The sequence below is a fragment of the Aulostomus chinensis genome, chromosome 1 (genome assembly GCF_037954235.1).
Source record: "Aulostomus chinensis isolate RoL2024-O1b breed Wild chromosome 1, RoL_Achi_v1.0, whole genome shotgun sequence".
NCBI lineage: Eukaryota > Metazoa > Chordata > Actinopteri > Syngnathiformes > Aulostomidae > Aulostomus > Aulostomus chinensis.
In genome coordinates this window covers 52,994,147-53,017,184 of record NC_141320.1, presented here as the reverse complement: position 1 = coordinate 53,017,184, position 23,038 = coordinate 52,994,147, and the positions used below count along the sequence as shown (strand labels likewise).

Below are 23,038 nucleotides of genomic sequence, written 5' to 3'. Positions count from 1 at the left end.
ACTGTCACATTATTTTGAGGTTCGTCGCAACTCTTCCTACATTATTGTTGCATTATTTTAAGGTTCGTAGCAACTCTTACTACATTGCTGTCAGCATCACTTTGACTTTATTAGCAACTATCACTACATAACTGTTAGCATCATTTTGAGTTCATGAACAATTCTCACGACATCACTGTAGCATTAAATTGAGTTCATTAGCAACTCTTATTAAATGACTGTCAGCATCACTTTGAGGTTGTTCGAAACTCTTCCTACATTACTGTAAGCATCACTGAGTTGATTAGCAACTATCACTACATTACTGTTAGCATCATTTTCAGTTCATTAGCAATTCTTCTGACATCACTTTCGCAATATTTTGAGGTTCGTAGCAACTTTTACTACATTACTGTCTCATTATTTTGAGGTTCGTAGCAACACTTACTACATGACTGTCAGCATCACTTTGAGGTTATTCGAAAGTTTCACTCCATTACTGTTAGCATCATCTTGAGTTCATTAGCAATTCTTCCGACATCACTGTCGCAATATTTTGAGGTTCGTTGCAACTTTTACTACATTACTGTCGCATTATTTTGAGATTCGTAGCAACTCTTTGTACATGACTGTCAGCATCACTTTGAGGTTATTCGAAACATTCAATCCATTACTGTTAGCATCATTTTGAGATCATTACCAATTCTTCTGACATCACTGTCGCATCATTTTGAGATCATTAGCAATTCTTCCGACATCACTGTCGCATTATTTTGAGGTTCGTAGCAACTCTTACTACATGACTGTCACAATCACTTTGAGGTTGTTCGAAACACTTACTACATTACTGTAAGCATCACTGACTTGATTAGCAACTACCACTACATTACTGTTAGCATCATTTTAAGTTCATTAGCAATTCTTCCGACATCACTGTCGCAATATTTTGAGGTTCGTAGCAACTTTTACTACATTACTGTCGCATTATTTTGAGGTTCGTAGCAACTCTCACGACATTACTGTTAGCATCATTTTGAGTTTATTAGCAATTCTTCCTAAATCACTGTCGCATCATTTTGAGATCTTTAGCAATTCTTCTGACATCACTGTCTCAATATATTTAGGTTCGTAGCAACTTTTACTACATTACTGTCGCATTATTTTGAGGTTCATTGCAACTCTTACTACATTATTGTTGCATTATTTAAAGGTTCGTAGCAACTCTTACTACATGACTGTCAGCATCACTTTGAGGTTGTTCAAAACACTTACTACATTACTGTAAGCATCACTGAGTTTATTAGTAACTATCATTACGTTACTGTTAGCATCGTTTTGAGGTCAATAGCAATTCTTACGACATCACTGTCAGGATCATTTTTAATTTACTCGCAACTCAAACCACATGACTGTCAGCATCACTTTGAGGTTTTTCGAAACATTCACTCCATTACTGTGAGCATCATTTTGAGTTCATTAGCAATTCTTACTACATCACTGTCACATCATTTTGAGATCATTAGCAATTCTTCCGACATCACTGTCGCATTATTTTGAGGTTCGTAGCAACTCTTACGACATGACTGTCAGCATCACTTTGAGGTTGTTCAAAACACTTACTACATTACTGGAAGCATCACTGAGTTGAATAGCAACTATCATTACGTTACTGTTAGCATCGTTTTGAGGTCAATAGCAATTCTTACGACATCACTGTCAGGATCATTTTTAATTTACTCGCAACTCAAACCACATGACTGTCAGCATCACTTTGAGGTTTTTCGAAACTTTCACTCCATTACTGTTAGCATCATTTTGAGTTCATTAGCAATTCTTACTACATCACTGTCACATCATTTTGAGATCATTAGCAATTCTTCCGACATCACTGTCGCATTATTTTGAGGTTCGTAGCAACTCTTACTACATGACTGTCAGCATCACTTTGAGGTTGTTCAAAACACTTACTACATTACTGTAAGCATCACTGAGTTTATTGGTAACTATCATTACGTTACTGTTAGCATCGTTTTGAGGTCAATAGCAATTCTTACGACATCACTGTCAGGATCATTTTTAATTTACTCGCAACTCAAACCACATGACTGTCAGCATCACTTTGAGGTTTTTCGAAACTTTCACTCCATTACTGTTAGCATCATTTTGAGTTCATTAGCAATTCTTACTACATCACTGTCACATCATTTTGAGTTTTTTAGCAATTCTTACAACATCACTGTCGCATTATTTTGAGGTTAGTAGGAACTCTTACTACATGACTGTCAGCATCACTTTGAGGTTGTTCAAAACACTTACTACATTACTGTAAGCATCACTGAGTTTATTAGTAACTATCATTACGTTACTGTTAGCATCGTTTTGAGGTCAATAGCAATTCTTACGACATCACTGTCAGGATCATTTTTAATTTACTCGCAACTCAAACCACATGACTGTCAGCATCACTTTGAGGTTTTTCGAAACTTTCACTCCATTACAATTAGCATCATTTTGAGTTCATTAGCAATTCTTACTACATCACTGTCACATCATTTTGAGATCATTAGCAATTCTTCCGACATCACTGTCGCATTATTTTGAGGTTCGTAGCAACTCTTACTACATGACTTTCAGCATCACTTTGAGGTTATTCGAAACGTTCACTCCATTACTGTTAGTTGCTATTCAACTCAGTGATGCTATCAGTACATTACTGTTAGCATCATTTTGAGTTCATTAGCAATTCTTACTACATCACTGTCGCATCATTTTGAGATCATTAGCAATTCTTCCGACATCACTGTCGCAATATTTTGAGGTTCGTAGCAACTCTTACTACATTATTGTTGCATTATGTTAAAGTTCGTAGCAACTCTTACTACATTACTGTGAGCATCACTTTGAGTTTATTAGCAACTATCACTCCATTACTGTTAGCATCATTTTGAGTTGTTGAGCAATTCTTCCGACATCACTGTCGCATTATTTTGAGGTTCGTAGCGACTTTTACTACATTACTGTCGCATTATATTGAGGTTCGTAGCAACACTTACTCCATGACTGTCAGCATCACTGACTTGATTAGCAACTATCACTACATTACTGTTAGCATCATTTTGAGTTCATTAGCAATTCTTACTACATCACTGTCGCATCATTTTGAGATCATTAGCAATTCTTCCCACATCACTGTCTCATTATTTTGAGGTTCGTAGCAACACTTACTACATGACTGTCAGCATCACTTTGAGGTTATTCGAAAGTTTCACTCCATTACTGTTAGCATCATTTTGAGTTCATTAGCAACTTTCACTACATCACTGTCGCATCATTTTGAGATCATTAGCACTTCTTCCAACATCACTGTCGCATTATTTTGAGGTTCGTAGCAACTCTTAGTACAAGACTGTCAGCATCACTTTGAGGTTATTCGAAACTTTCACTACATTACTGTTAGCATCATTTTGAGTTCATGAGCAATTCTTATTAAATCACTGTCGCATCATTTTCAGATCTTTAGCAATTCTTCTGACATCACTATCGCATTATTTTGAGGTTCGTAGCAACTCTTACTACATGACTGTCAGCATCATTTTGAGGTTATTAGCAACTATCACAACATTACTGTTAGCATCATTTTTAGTTCATGAGCAATTCTCACGACATATCTGTAGCATTAAATTGAGTTCATTAGCAACTCTTACTAAATGACTGTCAGCATCACTTTGAGGTTGTTCGAAACTCTTCCTACATTACTGTAAGCATCACTGAGTTGATTAGCAACTATCACTACATTACTGTTAGCATCATTTTGAGTTCATGAGCAATTCTTACTACATCACTGTCGCATCATTTTGAGATCTTTTGCAATTCTTACGACATCACTGTCGCAATATTTTGAGGTTCGTAGCAACTCTTACTACATTACTGTTGCATTATTTTAAGGTTCGGAGCAACTCTTACTACATTACTTTCAGCATCACTTTGACTTTATTAGCAACTATCACTACATTACTGTTAGCATCATTTTGAGTTTTTGAGCAATTCTCACGACATCACTGTAGCATTAAATTGAGTTTATTAGCAACTCTTACTACATGACTGTCAGCATCACTTTGAGGTTGTTCGAAACTCTTACTACATTACTGTAAGCATCACTGACTTGATTAGCAACTACCACTACATTACTGTTAGCATCATTTTAAGTTCATTAGAAATTCTTCCGACATCACTGTCGCAATATTTTGAGGTTCGTAGCAACTTTTACTACATGACTGTCAGCATCACTTTGAGGTTATCCGAAACGTTCACTCCATTACTGTTAGCATCATTTTGAGTTCATGAGCAATTCTTACTAAATCACTGTCGCATCATTTTGAGATCTTTAGCAATTCTTCTGACATCACTGTCGTATTATTTTGAGGTTCGTAGCAACTCTGACTACATGACTGTCAGCATCACTTTGAGGTTATTCGAAACACTTCCTACATTACTGTAAGCATCACTGAGTTGATTAGCAACTATCACTACATTACTGTTAGCATCATTTTAAGTTCATTAGCAATTCTTCCGACATCACTGTCGCAATATTTTGAGGTTCGTCGCGACTTTTACTACATTACTGTTGCATTATATTGAGGTCCGTAGCAACTCTTACTACATGACTGTCAGCATCACTTTGAGGTTATTCGAAACACTTACTACATTACTGTAAGCATCACTTTGAGTTGATTAGCAACTCTCACTACATTACTGTTAGCATCATTTTGAGTTCATTAGCAATTCTTACTAAATCACTGTCGCATCATTTTGAGATCATTAGCAATTCTTCTGAAATCACTGTCACATTATTTTGAGGTTCGTCGCAACTCTTCCTACATTATTGTTGCATTATTTTAAGGTTCGTAGCAACTCTTACTAATTACTGTCAGCATCACTTTGAGTTTATTAGCAACTATCACTAGATTACTGTTAGCATCATTTTGAGTTCATTAGCAATTCTTCCGACATCACTGTCGCAATATTTTGAGGTTCGTTGCGACTTTTACTACATTACTGTTGCATTATATTGAGGTCCGTAGCAACTCTTACTACATGACTGTCAGCATCACTTTGAGGTTATTCGAAACACTTACTACATTACTGTAAGCATCACTTTGAGTTGATTAGCAACTCTCACTACATTACTGTTAGCATCATTTTGAGTTCATTAGCAATTCTTACTAAATCACTGTCGCATCATTTTGAGATCATTAGCAATTCTTCTGAAATCACTGTCACATTATTTTGAGGTTCGTCGCAACTCTTCCTACATTATTGTTGCATTATTTTAAGGTTCGTAGCAACTCTTACTACATTACTGTCAGCATCACTTTGAGTTTATTAGCAACTATCACTACATTACTGTTAGCATCATTTTGAGTTCATGAGCAATTCTCACGACATCACTGTAGCATTAAATTGAGTTTATTAGCAACTCTTACTACATGACTGTAAGCATCACTGACTTGATTAGCAACTACCACTACATTACTGTTAGCATCATTTTAAGTTCATTAGAAATTCTTCCGACATCACTGTCGCAATATTTTGAGGTTCGTAGCAACTTTTACTACATTACTGTCTCATTATTTTGAGGTTCGTAGCAACACTTACTACATGACTGTCAGCATCACTTTGAGGTTATTCGAAAGTTTCACTCCATTACTGTTAGCATCATCTTGAGTTCATTAGCAATTCTTCCGACATCACTGTCGCAATATTTTGAGGTTCGTTGCAACTTTTACTACATTACTGTGGCATTATTTTGAGATTCGTAGCAACTCTTTGTACATGACTGTCAGCATCACTTTGAGGTTATTCGAAACATTCAATCCATTACTGTTAGCATCATTTTGAGATCATTACCAATTCCTCTGACATCACTGTCGCTTCATTTTGAGATCATTAGCAATTCTTCCGACATCACTGTCGCATTATTTTGAGGTTCGTAGCAACTCTTACTACATGACTGTCACAATCACTTTGAGGTTGTTCGAAACACTTACTACATTACTGTAAGCATCACTGACTTGATTAGCAACTATCACTACATTACTGTTAGCATCATCTTGAGTTCATTACCAATTCTTCCGACATCACTGTCGCAATATTTTGAGGTTCGTAGCAACTTTTACTACATTACTGTCGCATTATTTTGAGGGTCGTAGCAACACTTACTACATGACTGTAAGCATCACGTTGAGGTTATTCGAAAGTTTCACTCCATTACTGTTAGCATCATTTTGAGTTCATTAGCAATTCTTACTACATCACTGTCGCATCATTTTGAGATCATTAGCAATTCTTCCGACATCACTGTCGCAATATTTTGAGGTTCGTCGCAACTCTTACTCTATTATTGTTGCATTATTTTAAGGTTCGTAGCAACTCTTACTACATGACTGTCAGCATCACTTTGAGTTTATTAGCAACTATCACTACATTACTGTGAGCATCATTTTGAGTTGTTGAGCAATTCTCATGACATCACTGTAGCATTAAATTGAGTTCATTAGCAACTCTTCCTAAATGACATTCAGCATCACTTTGAGGTTATTCGAAACGTTCACTCCATTACTGTTAGCATCATTTTGAGTTCATTAGCAATTCTTACGAAATCACTGTCGCATCACTTTGAGATCATTAGCAATTCTTCTGACATCACTGTCACATTATTTTGATGTTCGTAGCAACTCTTACTACATTGTTGTTGCATTATTTTAAGGTTCGTAGCAACTTTTAATACATGACTGTCAGCATCACTTTGAGTTTATTCGAAACGTTCACTCCATTACTGTTAGCATCATTTTGAGTTCATGAGCAATTCTTACTAAATCACTGTCGCATCATTTTGAGATCTTTAGCAATTCTTCTGACATCACTGTCGTATTATTTTGAGGTTCGTAGCAACTCTTCCTAATGACTGTCACCATCACTTTGAGGTTATTCGAAACACCTACTACATTACTGTAAGCATCACTGAGTTGATTAGCAACTTTCACTACATTACTGTTAGCATCATTTTGAGTTCATTAGCAATTCTTACTCCATCACTGTCGCATCATTTTGACGTCATTAGCAATTCTTCCGACATCACTGTCGCATTATTTTGAGGGTCGGAGCAACTCTTACTACATGACTGTCAGCATCACTTTGAGGTTATTTGAAACCTTCTCGACATTACTGTTAGCATCATTTTGAGTTTAATAGCAATTCTTCCGACATCACTGTCGCATTATTTTGAGGTTCGTAGCAACTTTCTCTGCATTACTGTTGCATTATTTTAAGGTTCGTAGCAACTCTTACTACATGACTGTCAGCATCACTTTGAGGTTATTTGAAACTTTCACTCCATTACTGTTAGCATCATTTTGAGTTCATTAGAAATTCTTACTACATCACTGTCGCATCATTTTGAGATCATTAGCAATTCTTCCGACATCACTGTCGCATTATTTTGAGGTTCGTAGCAACTCTTACTACTTGACTGTGATCATCACTTTGAGGTTATTTGAAACTTTCACTCCATTACTTTTAGCATCGTTTTGAGTTCATTAGCAATTCTTACTACATCACTGTCGCATAATTTTGAGATCATTAGCAATTCTTCCGACATCACTGTGGCATCATTTTGAGGTTAGTAGCAACTCTTACTACATTACTGTAAGCATCACTGAGTTTATTAGCAACTACCACTACGTTACTGTTAGCATCATTTTGAGATCATGAGCAATTCTTCCGACATCACTGTCGCATTATTTTGAGGTTCGAAGCAACTCTTACTACATGACTGTCAGCATCACTTTGAGGTTATTGAAACTCTTACTACATTACTGTCGCATCATTTTGAGGTTCGTGGCAACTCTCACTACATCCTGTAGCATCATTTTTAGATTTTTAGCAACTCCTACTACATTACTGTGACATCATTTTGAGGTTCGTAGCAACTCTCACGACATCACTGAAGCATCATTTTGAGGTTCGTAGCAACTCTCACTACATTACAGACAGCATCATTTTGATGTTTTGAGCAACTCTCATCACATCACTTTAGCAACATTGTGAGATTTTTAGCAACTCTCACCACATCACTTTAGCATCATTTTGAGATTTTTAGCAACTCTTCCGACATAACTGTAGCAGCATTTTGAGGTTTTTAGCAACTCTCACCACATCACTGTCGCATCATTTTAAGATTATAAGAAACTCTCACCACATAACTTTAGCATCATTTTGAGGTTTTTAGCAACTTAATACATTACTGTAGCATCATTTTGAGGTTTCTAGCAACTCTAAATACATCACAAGAGCATCATTTTGAGGTTAGTAGCAACTCTCACTACATCACTGTAGCATCATTTTGAGGTTTTTAGCAACCAAATACTTTACTGTAGCATCATTTTCAGGATCGTAGCAACTCTCACTACATCACTGTAGCATCATTTTGAGGTTTTAGCAACCTAATACATTACTGTAGCATCATTTTGAGGATCGTAGCAACTCTCACTACATCACTGTAGCATCATTTTGAGGTTCGTAGCAACTCTCACCACATCACTGTAGCATCATTTTGAGGATAGTAAAAACTCTCACTCCATTTCTGTAGCATCATTTATAGTATCGTAGCAACTCTCACTACATCACTGTCGCATCATTTTGAGGATAGTAACAACTCTCACTACATTTCTGTAGCATCATTTTGAGTATCGTAGCAACTCTCACTACATCTCTGTAGAATCATTTTGAGGATCGTAGCAACTCTCACTACATTACTGTCAGCATCATTTTGAGGTTTTAAGCAACTCTTACTGCATCACTGGAGCATCATTTTGAGGTCCGTAGCAACTCTCACTACATCACTGTTGCATCATTTGGAGATATTAAGCAACTCTAACTACATCACTGTAGCATCATTTTGAGGTTCGTAGCAACTCTCACAACATTACTGTCAGCATCATTTTGAGGTTTTTAGCAACTCTCATTACATCACTGTTGCATCATTTTGAGGTTCTTAACAACTCTCACTACATTACTGTCAGCATCATTTTGAGGTTTTAAGCAACTCTAACCACATCACTGTAGCCTTATTTTGAGATTTTTAGCAACTATCACTACATAAATGTAGCATCATTTTGAGATTAGTAGCAACTCTCATTACATCACTTTAGCATCATTTTGAGGTTAGTCGCAACTCTCACTACATCACTGACAGCATCATTTTTAGGATCGTAGCAACTCTCACTACATTACTGTAGCATCATTTTGAGGTCCGTAGCAACTCTCACTACATGACTGTAGCATCATTTGGAGGATAGTAGCAACTCTCACCACATCACTGTCGCATCATTTTGAAATTTGAAGCAACTCTCACTACATCACTTTAGCATCATTTCTTAGATGAGTAGCAACTCTCACTATATCACTGGAGCATCATTTTGTGGTTTTTACCAACACTTACTACATCACTGTAGCATCATTTTGAGGTTCGTAGCAACTCCCACTACATGACTGTAGCATCATTTTGAGGTTCGTAGCAACTCTCACTACATTACTGACAGCATCATTTTGACTTTTTTTTTTTCAACTCTCAACACATCACTTTAGCATCATTTTTAGATTTTTAGCAACTCTTACTACATGACTGTAGCATCATTTTTAGGATCATAGCAACTCTCACTACATTACTGTAGCATCACTTTGAGGTTCTTAGCAACTCTCACCACATTACTGTAGCATCATTTTGAGGTTCGTGGCAACTCTCACTACATCACTGTTGCATCATTTTGAGATTTTTAGCAACACTTACAACATTACTGTAGCATTATTGAGGTTCGTAGCAAGTCTCACTACATTACTTACAGCATCATTTTTAGATTTTTAGCAACTCCTACTACATTACTGTAGCATCATTTTGAGGTTCGTAGCAACTCTCACTGTATCACTTTAGCATCATTTTGAGATTTTTACCAACTCTTACTCCATTACTGACACGATCATTTTGAGGTTTTTAGCAACTCTCACCACATCACTGTCGCATCATTTTGAGATTTTAAGCAACTCTCACTACATCACTGTAGCATCATTTGGAGGATAGTAGCAACTCTCACCACATCACTGTCACATCATTTTAAGATTTTAAGAAACTCTCACCACATCACTGTAGCATCATTTTGAGATTTGAAGCAACTCTCACTACATCACTTTAGCATCATTTCTTAGATTAGTAGCAACTCTCACTACATCACTGCAGCATCATTTTGAGGTTTTTCGCAACTTAATACATGACTGTAGCATCATTTTGAGGTTCGTAGCAACTCTCACTATATCACTGTAGCATCATTTTGAGGTTTTTAGCAACTTAATACATTACTGGAGCATCATTTTTAGGATCGTAGCAACTCTCACTACATCACTGTAGCATCATTTTGAGGTTTTTAGCAACTTAATACATTACTGGAGCATCATTTTTAGGATCGTAGCAACTCTTACTACATTACTGTAGCATAATTTTGAGGTTCTTAGCAACTCTCACCACATTACTGTCGCATCATTTTGATGTTCGTAGCAACTCTCACTACATTACTGTAGCATCATTTGGAGATTTTTAGCAACACTTACAACATTACTGTAGCATTATTGAGGTTCGTAGCAAGTCTCAGTACATTACTTACAGCATCATTTTTAGATTTTTAGCAACTCTCACTACATGAATGTCAGCATCATTTTAAGGTTTTAAGCAACTCTTACTGCATCACTGGAGCTTCATTTTGAGGTTCGTAGCAACTCTCACGATATCACTGGATCATCATTTTGAGATTTTTAGCAACTCTTACTACATCACTTTAGCATCATTTGGAGGATAGTAGCAACTCTCACTACATCACTGGAGCATCATTTTGAGATTTTTAGCAACTCTTACTACATTACTGTAGCATCATTTGGAGGTTCATAGCAACTCTCACTACATAACTGTAGCATCATTTTGAGGTTCATAGCAACTCTCATTACATTACTGTAGCATCATTTTGAGGTTCGTAGCAACTCTCACTACATAACTGTAGCATCATTTTGAGGTTCGTAGCAACTCTCACTACATCACTGTAGCATCATTTTGAGGTTTTTAGCAACTTAATACATTACTGGAGCATCATTTTTAGGATCATAGCAACTCTCACTACATTACTGTAGCATCATTTTGAGGTTCCTAGCAACTCACGCCACATTATTGTCGCATCATTTTGAGCTTCGTAGCAACTCTCACTACATTACTGTAGCATCATTTTGAGGTTCCTAGCAACTCTCACAACATCACTGGGGCATCATTTTGAGGTTCATAGCAACTCTCACTACATTACTGGAGCATCATTTTGAGGTTTTGAGCAACTCTCACGACATTACTGGAGCATCATTTTAAGATTTTAAGAAACTCTCACCACATCACTGTAGCATCATTTTGAGATTTTAAGAAACTCTCACCACATCACTGTAGCATCATTTTGAGATTTTAAGAAACTCTCACCACATCATTGTAGCATCATTATGAGATTTTAAGCAACTCTCACCACATCACTTTAGCATCATTTTGAGGTTTTTAGCAACTTAATACATTACTGTAGCATCATTTTGAGGTTCGTAGCAACTCTTACAATATTACTGTAACATCATTTTTTAGGTTTCTAGCAACTCTAAATCCATCACAAGAGCATCATTTTGAGGTTAGTAGCAACTCTCACTTCATAACTGTCAGCATCATTTTAACGTTTTAAGCAACTCTCACTACATGACTGTGGAATCATTTTGAGGTTTAAAGCAACTCTTACCACATCACTCTAGCATCATTTATAGGTTCGTAGCAACTCTCACTTCATTACTGGAGCATCATTTTTAGGTTCGTAGCAACTCTCAATTCATCACTTTTGCATCATTTTGAGGTTTTTCGCAACTCTCACCACATCACTGACAGCATCATTTTGAGATTTTTAGCAACTCTTCCTACATCACTGTAGCATCATTTTTAGGATAGTTGCAAATCTCACTTCATGACTGTCAGCATCATTTTGAGGTTCGTAGCAACTATTACCACATCACTGTCACATCATTTTGAGATTTTAAGCAACTCTCACTACATCACTGTAGCATCATTTGGAGGATAGTAGCAACTCTCACCACATCACTGTAGCATCATTTTTAAAGGTTTTAAGCAACTCTTACTGCATCACTGGAGCTTCATTTTGAGGTTCGTAGCAACTCTCACGATATCACTGGAGAATCATTTTGAGATTTTTTGCAACTCTTACTCCATCACTTGAGCATCATTTGGAGGATAGTAGCAACTCTCACGACATTACTGCAGCATCATTTTGAGGTTGTAGCAAGTCTCACTACATTACTGACAGCATCATTTTTAATTTTTTTGCAACTTTCACCACATCACTTGAGCATCATTTTGAGATTTTTAGCAACTCTTACTACATTACTGTAGCATCATTTTGAGGTTCGTAGCAACTCTCACTACATAACTGTAGCATCATTTTGAGGTTCGTAGCAACTCTCACTACATCACTGTAGCATCATTTTGACGTTTTTAGCAACTTAATACATTACTGGAGCATCATTTTCAGGATCGTAGCAACTCTCACTACATTACTGTAGCATCATTTTGAGGTTCCTAGCAACTCACGCCACATTACTGTCGCATCATTTTGAGCTTCGTAGCAACTCTCACTACATTACTGTAGCATCATTTTGAGGTTCCTAGCAACTCTCACAACATCACTGGGGCATCATTTTGAGGTTCATAGCAACTCTCACTACATTACTAGAGCATCATTTTGAGGTTTTAAGAAACTCTCACCACATCACTGTAGCATCATTTTGAGATTTTAAGAAACTCTCACCACATCACTGTAGCATCATTTTGAGATTTTAAGAAACTCTCACCACATCACTGTAGCATCATTTTGAGATTTTAAGCAACTCTCACCACATCACTTTAGCATCATTTTGAGGTTTTTAGCAACTTAATACATTACTGTAGCATCATTTTGAGGTTCGTAGCAACTCTTACAATATTACTGTAACATCATTTTTTAGGTTTCTAGCAACTCTAAATCCATCACAAGAGCATCATATTGAGGTTAGTAGCAACTCTCACTTCATAACTGTCAGCATCATTTTAACGTTTTAAGCAACTCTCACTACATGACTGTGGAATCATTTTGAGGTTTAAAGCAACTCTCACTACATTACTGGAGCATCATTTTTAGGTTCGTAGCAACTCTCAATTCATCACTTTTGCATCATTTTGAGGTTTTTAGCAACTCTCACCACATCACTGTAGCATCATTTTTAGGATAGTAGCAAATCTCACTTCATGACTGTCAGCATCATTTTGAGGTTCGTAGCAACTATTACCACATCACTGTCACATCATTTTGAGATTTTAAGCAACTCTCACTACATCACTGTAGCATCATTTGGAGGATAGTAGCAACTCTCACCACTTCACTGTAGCATCATTTTTAAAGGTTTTAAGCAACTCTTACTGCATCACTGGAGCTTCATTTTGAGGTTCGTAGCAACTCTCACGATATCACTGGAGAATCATTTTGAGATTTTTAGCAACTCTTACTACATCACTTTAGCATCATTTGGAGGATAGTAGCAACTCTCACGACATTACTGCAGCATCATTTTGAGGTTGTAGCAAGTCTCACTACATTACTGACAGCATCATTTTTAATTTTTTTGCAACTTTCACCACATCACTTGAGCATCATTTTGAGATTTTTAGCAACTCTTACTACATTACTGTAGCATCATTTTGAGGTTCGTAGCAACTCTCACTACATAACTGTAGCATCATTTTGAGGTTCGTAGCAACTCTCACTACATCACTGTAGCATCATTTTGACGTTTTTAGCAACTTAATACATTACTGGAGCATCATTTTTAGGATCGTAGCAACTCTCACTACATTACTGTAGCATCATTTTGAGGTTCCTAGCAACTCACGCCACATTACTGTCGCATCATTTTGAGCTTCGTAGCAACTCTCACTACATTACTGTAGCATCATTTTGAGGTTCCTAGCAACTCTCACAACATCACTGGGGCATCATTTTGAGGTTCATAGCAACTCTCACTACATTACTAGAGCATCATTTTGAGGTTTTAAGAAACTCTCACCACATCACTGTAGCATCATTTTGAGATTTTAAGAAACTCTCACCACATCACTGTAGCATCATTTTGAGATTTTAAGAAACTCTCACCACATCACTGTAGCATCATTTTCAGATTTTAAGCAACTCTCACCACATCACTTTAGCATCATTTTGAGGTTTTTAGCAACTTAATACATTACTGTAGCATCATTTTGAGGTTCGGAGCAACTCTTACAATATTACTGTAACATCATTTTTTAGGTTTCTAGCAACTCTAAATCCATCACAAGAGCATCATATTGAGGTTAGTAGCAACTCTCACTTCATAACTGTCAGCATCATTTTAACGTTTTAAGCAACTCTCACTACATGACTGTGGAATCATTTTGAGGTTTAAAGCAACTCTCACTACATTACTGGAGCATCATTTTTAGGTTCGTAGCAACTCTCACTACATTACTGGAGCATCATTTTTAGGATAGTAGCAAATCTCACTTCATGACTGTCAGCATCATTTTGAGGTTCGTAGCAACTATTACCACATCACTGTAGCATCATTTTTAGGATAGTAGCAAATCTCACTTCATGACTGTCAGCATCATTTTGAGGTTTTTAGCAACTCTCACCACATCACTGTAGCATCATTTTTAGGATAGTAGCAAATCTCACTTCATGACTGTCAGCATCATTTTGAGGTTCGTAGCAACTATTACCACATCACTGTCACATCATTTTGAGATTTTTAGCAACTCTCACTACATCACTGTAGCATCATTTGGAGGATAGTAGCAACTCTCACTACATCACTGTAGCATCATTTTTAAAGGTTTTAAGCAACTCTTACTGCATCACTGGAGCTTCATTTTGAGGTTCGTAGCAACTCTCACGATATCACTGGAGAATCATTTTGAGATTTTTAGCAACTCTTACTACATCACTTTAGCATCATTTGGAGGATAGTAGCAACTCTCACGACATTACTGCAGCATCATTTTGAGGTTGTAGCAACTCTCACTACATTACTGACAGCATCATTTTGAGATTTTTAGCAACTCTTACTACATTACTGTAGCATCATTTTGAGGTTCGTAGCAACTCTCACTACATAACTGTAGCATCATTTTGAGGTTCGTAGCAACTCTCACTACATCACTGTAGCATCATTTTGAGGTTCGTAGCAACTCTCACTACATCACTGTAGCATCATTTTGAGGTTTTTCGCAACTTAATACATTACTGGAGCATCATTTTTAGGATCACAGAAACTCTCACCACATTACTGTCAGCATCATTTTGATGTTCGTAGCAACTCTCACTACATTACTGTAGCATCATTTTGAGGTTTGTGGCAACTCTCACCACATCACTTTAGCAACATTTTGAGATTTTTAGCAACACTTACAACATTACTGTAGCATTATTGAGGTTCGTAGCAAGTCTCACTATATTACTTACAGCATCATTTTTAGATTTTTAGCAACTCTCATCACATTACTTTAGCATCATTTTGAGGTTCGTAGCAACTCTCACTACATCACTGAAGCAGCATTTTGAGGTTTTTCGCAACTTTCACTACTTCACTGTAGCATCATTTGGAGGATAGTAGCAACTCTCACCACATCACTGTCGCATCTTTTTAAGATTTGAAGAAACTCTCATCACATCACTGTAGCATCATTTCTTAGATTAGTAGCAACTCTCACTACATCACTGGAGCATCATTTTGAGGTTTTAAGCAACTCTTACTACATCACTGTAGCAACATTTTGAGGTTTTTAGCAACTTAATACATTACTGTAGCATCATTTTGAGGTTTTTAGCAAGTCTCACCACATCACTATAGCATCATTTTGAGATTTTTAGCAACTCTTACTACATCACTTTAGCATCATTTCTTAGATTAGTAGAAACTCTCACTACATCACTGGAGCATCATTTTGAGGTTTTTACCAACACTAAATACATCACTGCAGCATCATTTTTTAATTTTTTTGCAACTCTCACCACATCACTTTAGCATCATTTTGAGATTTTTAGCAACTCTTACTACATTACTGTAGCATCATTTTGAGGTTCATAGCAACTCTCACTACATAACTGTAGCATCATTTTGAGGATCGTAGCAACTCTCACTACATTACTGTAGCATCATTTTGACATTTTTAGCAACTCCTACTGTATTACTGTAGCATCATTTTGAGGTTGGTAGAAACTCTCACTACAATACTGTAGCATCATTTCTTAGGTTTGTAGCAATTCTTATTACATCACTGGAGCATCATTTCTTAGATTCGTAGCAACTCTCATTACATCACTGCAGCATCATTTTGTGATTCGTAGCAACTCTCACTACATTACTGTCAGCATCATTTTGATGTTTTTAGCAACTCTTACTACATCACTGTAGCATCATTCTGAGGTTCTTCACAACTCTCACTACATTACTGTCAGCATCATTTTGAGGTTTTTAGCAACTCTCACTACATCACTGGAGCATCATTTTGAGGTCCGTAGCAACTCTCACTACATCACTGTAGCATCATTTTGAGATTTTAAGCAACTCTCACTACATCACTGTAGCATCATTTGGAGGATAGCAGCAACTCTCACCACATCACTGTCGCATCATTTTGAGTTTTTTAAGAAACTCTCACTACATCACTGTCGCATCATTTTGAGATTTTAAGCAACTCTTACTGCATCACTGGAGCATCATTTTGAGGTTCGTAGCAACTCTCACTACATCACTGTCAGCATCATTTTTAGCATAGTAGCAACTCTCACTACATCACTGTAGCATAATTTCTTAGGTTTTTAGCAACTGTCATTACATCACTTTAGCATCATTTTGAAATATGTAGCAACTCTCATGACATCACTGAAGCATCATTTTGAGATTAGTAGCAACTCTCACAACATCACTGTAGAATCATTTTGAGGATCTTAACAACTCTCACTACATTACTGTAGCATCATTTTGAGGTTTTAAGCAGCTCACTACATCACTGTAGCATCATTTTGAGGATCTTAACAACTTTCACCACATCACAATAGCATCATTTTGAGGTTTTTAGCAACCCTCATTACATCACTGTCGCATCATTTTTAGTTTAATAGCAACTCTCACGACATCACTATAAGCATCATTTTGAGGTTAGTCGCAACTCTCGCTACATCACTGACAGCATCATTTTTAGGATCGTAGCAACTCTCATTACATCACTGTAGCATCATTTTGAGGTCTTTAGCAACTCTCACTACATCACTGGAGCATCATTTCTTAGTTGAGAAGAAACTCTCATTACATCACTTTAGCATCATTTTGATCTTAGTCGCAAGTCTTACTGTATTATTGGCAGCATCATTTTGAGGTTTGTAGCAACTCTCACTACATCACTGGAGCATCATTTTATCCTTGAGATTGGGGACCAATAATTTTAATGTCCATTTTGGGGACATGTACTGTACACACACACACAGATTTATGAAAGTCACTTTCAGGTGCCTGAAATTCCTTTGGGGACTAAAGTCTAGAAAAGTAATTTGAACATTTGTGTGTACTTTGTTTATTGATGATAAGATTTACACCGACCAAGTCAGCCATATTGGCACCACAATCCAATTGGCATGTCAATAAACATCACCCAATAAACCTAGGTCTTCTGTCTCAATGTATGTCACTGAAACATACTGTATTGTATTGCCTCACACTTACAGCATAAAAGGATGCATGGCGTGCGTGGAACTGCCTGAATCTCTTCTGCAATGGAAGTTTGGTCAACCGTGTGGAACATTCCTGCACGATCCCCTTTGAGTGGGAAAGTAGCATCAACACAGCACCACGTGGTCCACCAGCAGCTTGGATTTCTGCTCCTTGTCTTGTAGTTCCACTTGACTTCTCCAAGGGAAGAGACTGCAAATAGTCAAGAACTCTGGGAAATTTGGTGGCTGTGGCCTCCTCAAATTCCACATTGATGTGGACACCAGTTCAAAGTTTGAAGTGCAGTTATCAACTCTGCACTGAAGTTGTTTCGTTAAAGGATAAATGATTTCCATTGTCCAATGATTTTTTTACATTCCAATCCTCTAAAGTGATGGACTGATACTGTAAATATGTAGAAATTCTCTATTGTTCAAAGTACAGATTCTGTGTTTATACATTGTTGTAGTTTTTATACTTGGAGAAACCAGAATCTAACAGGAAATCACTGTAGAAAGTTGGCTCAGTTTCATAAAGTAACAACTAAATAGCTTCAATTGACAGCGATTGACCTTAAACTTGGCTATTTTGATGGACTATGCTTGCTTTTCCACTGTCAAATGAACTTTTTAACGGGAAATTCCTGCTCATAGACTGGTTTGTTTCATAAATGAACCAGTAAGAGCCCTGAACTTAGAGAAGAACCTGAAAGGTCCTTGTTCTTCATGTGTTTTTCCATGATGGGCCTGTTTTCCTGCAGTTGAATGCACATTTATCAACACTAAATGGACTGTAATTTAATGAGTTGGGACTGTGAAACCTGCTGTGTATTTTTACAGTTTATTCCATGTAATTTTGTGGAACAGTTCATTACTGTAATTTGACGGTATTCGTCTGGAAACTCTGCTGACTGACTTTTTACTGTTTTTTTTCTAGTTTTTTTTCTTGACAGTGTACACAGAGGTCTGGTGGTTGAGCCGGGGCATTTTTACAAGCTGCTACCCGCATTCAAAAGACAAAACGGTCCCAGAGCTGATCGACCCAGAATGGAAATGGCACCTCGCATTTTGTGTTTGTGCCCCACAACATTGTCTGGCAGACAGTTGACCTGTCAATCACACACAGAGTCCCGCCCCCACACAGCTGAGAAACGCAGCTCTCAGCAGCTGCCTCAGTCACACAGAAGATAGACGCGTTTCCTGGTTGGCGAGTGCAGACACAACTTCTCTGAGTGCAGGATTCACTTCTCTCATTGCTGTTTGTTCACTGTTGAGGTTTTATTCCTCCACCAACCTGCTTCTGTCTGGAAAGAAACAAATAACTGGAGTGCTGCACATCAACAGACGTGGAGTTTGGACACGGACGAATGAAGTTTGGCTTTTTGTTTCTTCCATCAGATCAGAGCTGATAGGAAAAACAATCAGGTGGTTTTATTAAACCAGCAGTGAGCTGGACTTCAGCCCAGGTCCTCAGTCCCACTGTCAGTTCACTTCAACATGAATGAACAAAATCCAACCCTCACCTGGCCTGGAAATAAATAACAATTACATAACAATAACTCCTTTATTTCTCTCCTGTTCAGGTCCAGTTGGACTCATTTATCTCTATATGGTAGGATTTCACTTCATGAGTTCAGAAGCATCTTCACATGAGACGCTGGTTCCTCACATTGATTGATCGTTGAATTCTGTATTTGATCTCTGAATTCTGTGTTTGATGTCTGAATTCTGTGTTTGATCTCTGAATTCTGTGTTTGATGTCTGAATTCTATGTGTGATGTCGGAATTCTGTGTTTGATCTCTGGGTTCTGAGCATTGATCTCCTGCTTCAGTCTTTGATCTCTGACTGATTCTAAACTCATCAAAGGATCACATCAGCATCTTGCTCCAGACTCCAGATGGTGGTTTTACCAAGTGCACCATAGTCCTTGTTGCTGTCTGCTGTTGGGTCACAGCAAAGTAAGGAAACAGCCTGACGGTCCTCAGGAGGAAATTCAACAGCCTCCAAAGATGGAGGTGAATCTAGACCTGCTCATGTTGGCCATCCTTGATGAACTTGGGCGGTACTCTGGTGCAGGGATGAGGTCATGGAGCTGATCTGGGAGCAGTCCTGATGTTAAATGATGGGATGAAGGACAGAGTGGAGGCAAAATGGACAAAATGTGTCAACATCAAATAAAATTGTAAACCTGTTTGAAGTCTTATTTTGTGTCTGATGGCCATTTTTAAAATCACTAATGATTTTTTTGACTGAACGTCCTGGATCCTGTGGTGCCTGATGAGGAGACAACTTGAGTACAGAGTTGGAGAAGAGGGTTTTTGGCGGGGAGATGATTTTTGCAGTGCTACAAGTCAATAAAATGTCATCATGTTTCAAAATGTCCTCACTAAGATGGTTATTAATTCCTCATTCTCAGCTGCTACAGCCTTTAAAGAAACCCTTTGACTGGTGGATCTAACAAAGATCAGATGTTGTCTCCTCTAGAACATCAACAGCTTAACGTTGTGGGCAGGACTCCTACCTGAGCAGGGAGACCCCAATGGATTTCTAGTCCTGATAGGGAGAGGGAGCCTCCTGGGTCGCGGAGTGGGGAACCTGATAGGGAGTGGGACGATCCGCCCATTGTGGGTGATTGACAGGGCAGGTTTGATCTATGTTTTCATTTTCAAAAGTAATTTTGAATATTTGTGGAAAGTTCGCCCACCTTGAACATGTAGAAGATGTCTTCTGATAGTTAATCGACTGTTGTCACATTTAAGGATCACTTTAGCTGACAAGATGAAGGCTACAAAGGACCAGCTGGAGATGCCGGGGATTGAACCCAGGGCCTCATACATGCTCAGCATGCGCTCTACCACTGAGCTACACCCCCTCTGGTAGAGTCACTGTTTAACTGGTGAATGAATTTCCAGTTGATTTTAGGAAACCTAGAAGTTCCTCAGGTGCCATCAATCTTAAGTCACTCCTTCACTTTGTGTGTGGTTCAAAGTCAGTGGTTTCATCAGAGCTCAACAACAGAACAAGCTGAAGTCTTCTGGAGAACGAGGGCACCGATCCCACCACCTCTCACATACTAAGCTAGCGCTCTACCATTGAGCTCCCTCCTCTGCTCAGCAACATAACAGATAATGCAGCTTGACCTTCAGGCTGCTGGGAGGTCAACACCTGAAATATTTCCAGGATTCTGTCGTGTTGGTAGAAACAGTTTGAGGGAAGAAAACCCTCAAACATGATGATGTCATTATTGAAGGCTTTACTGCTCCAAACCTTTGCTTGTTCTTCTGTGGTTGTGAGAGGTTCTGAGTGATGAATGGAAACTGAAGGTTTAGGCATCAGTTCAAAGTAGCAGGAGCTGAAGGGGACATTTCAGATTTGTTGAAGTTGAGTCCTACTGCCTTCTTGTTCATGATGATGGTGATGTCAGAGTTCTTGCTCAGAACGGTCCATGCTGTTCCTCCTATTAGTTCTGGAAAGTTGGAGCAAAACGTCATGCAGGGTCACAAGGTCACGTGTTTTGTGTTATCAGCAGATTTAATCTATAGAGTGAGTGACGTGTGGTGTGTTTGTTAGGAGTTTAAAGACCAAAGTTGTTGATGCACAAGAGAAGTAAACACGTCAAAGCTGCTTCATTTTAATGAGTGAAACTGAAAATTAAGAGAAGAGTGACAACAAAAATGGAGTCAAGAAGTCGTCTTCAAAACACACACACACACACACACACACTCACATAGTCATATACGTGCAGTCAAATGCCAGTAAATTCTGAGTATTTTTGAATCCATTTTCATTTCACTCTTCTCTTTATGTTGCCCCCTGCTGGACAATAGGTTTAAGGTTAATGTGGAAAAAAAGCAGACAATAAAAGCGACTATTATTGAAATGTCGGCGACTTCATTCGATCTGAAAGTTCATTGTTGACCAAACAGACACTGATACAACAGGCTTAAAGTCTACCTCCATCGGCTAAAGATGCCCCTGGATCATAAAGCACAGCTCGACTGCTGGCTAACATGCAGGCGTGGGCCTATCACTGAAATCAGCAGTCATGAAAAACTGTGCTAGGCCTCCAGACCCAAGCTTGAAGAGGTTTGAAAACTGGACCCAGGAGAATTTTAACTGAAAACCCCTGCTGTAGAGGATCTGAGGGATGCATGACTGCCCTCTGTTGACCCGTTTAATACAGGAATATCTGAGAAGTACTGAGGACGGCAAAGGGTGCTGATTGGCCAGCAGCCCCACACAGGTCAAAGGTCACCCCCACGGCGGACCAGTTTATTATGATAGTCACGACACCATCCGTTACAGTTGGTTGGGTTCAGGCTCTTCAGCGCTTCTTATTTTTCCGTGAGCTCCTCCAGCTGCTGGTCCGTCTCTCCCCTTTTCTTTCTCTTCTGCTTACTTTTTTGTTTCTTTGTTCTTTAACTTTAAACAGAACTTCTCCTCTCCCCCTTTTCACGGTCACAATACTGTTGACCTCCCGTGAGCCTTGAATCTCCATCCTGACCAGTGGAGAGAAACCACCTTGTGCCTGAGAAGAGCATCGCGAATCCCAGTGGGAGCCACGGTCGTTGAGGTGGAGGCTTGGTAGGCCGTCCCCCCACCAGGTCGTTGGAGAGGTTCCGTACATTGATGAGAACAATCCAGCTGAGAACGTAAGCAGGTCCTGTTGGTTGTCGTGCTGTCACAGTGACAAAGACCAGTGCTGCATCTGTTCAGGCCTCAACTCCTGTCTCACTGCCAGCTCCACCTGACTCCTCAGACTCTGCTCAACCTCCATTCAGGAGTTTTCTTTGTTTGGAGGTCACTAACCCTTCATCCTGAACACCTTCTCACCTGCTACCTTTGCCGTCCACTTGAGTCTCAGATAAATCTTGTGATTCATGTCTGATCCTCCATATGCCTTCATTGCTTTACTGGTATTATTACTCTGTCTTACGCGCTTCCTTGTTTGTATTCAATCCTCTTAAAATTCCAGGAAGTGTTTCAACTGGTTTTTATATTTGTATGTAAGTCTCTGACCCTCAAAGAACTCACTGACAAGCTGGAACCTGAGACTGAGCGTTTCTCATTGGACTCTAAATTACAACCAGCGATGCCCTGAGTAACAACTGTGTTAGCATCCTAAAGCTACATCATCACCACCAGCTGATCA

At 38.3% G+C, this 23,038-nt stretch overlaps 1 protein-coding gene and 1 non-coding gene across 2 annotated transcripts in view; both read right to left on the bottom strand.

Annotated features, from left to right (window-relative positions):
- The window catches only part of LOC147272201 (protein NLRC3-like), a 109,679-nt gene that overhangs the window by 7,916 nt on the left and 78,725 nt on the right, over nt 1-23,038 (bottom strand). The window lies entirely within an intron of this gene.
- Nucleotides 20,687-20,758, bottom strand: trnaa-agc (transfer RNA alanine (anticodon AGC)). The gene has a single exon. It is a non-coding gene; the product is annotated as a tRNA-Ala (tRNA).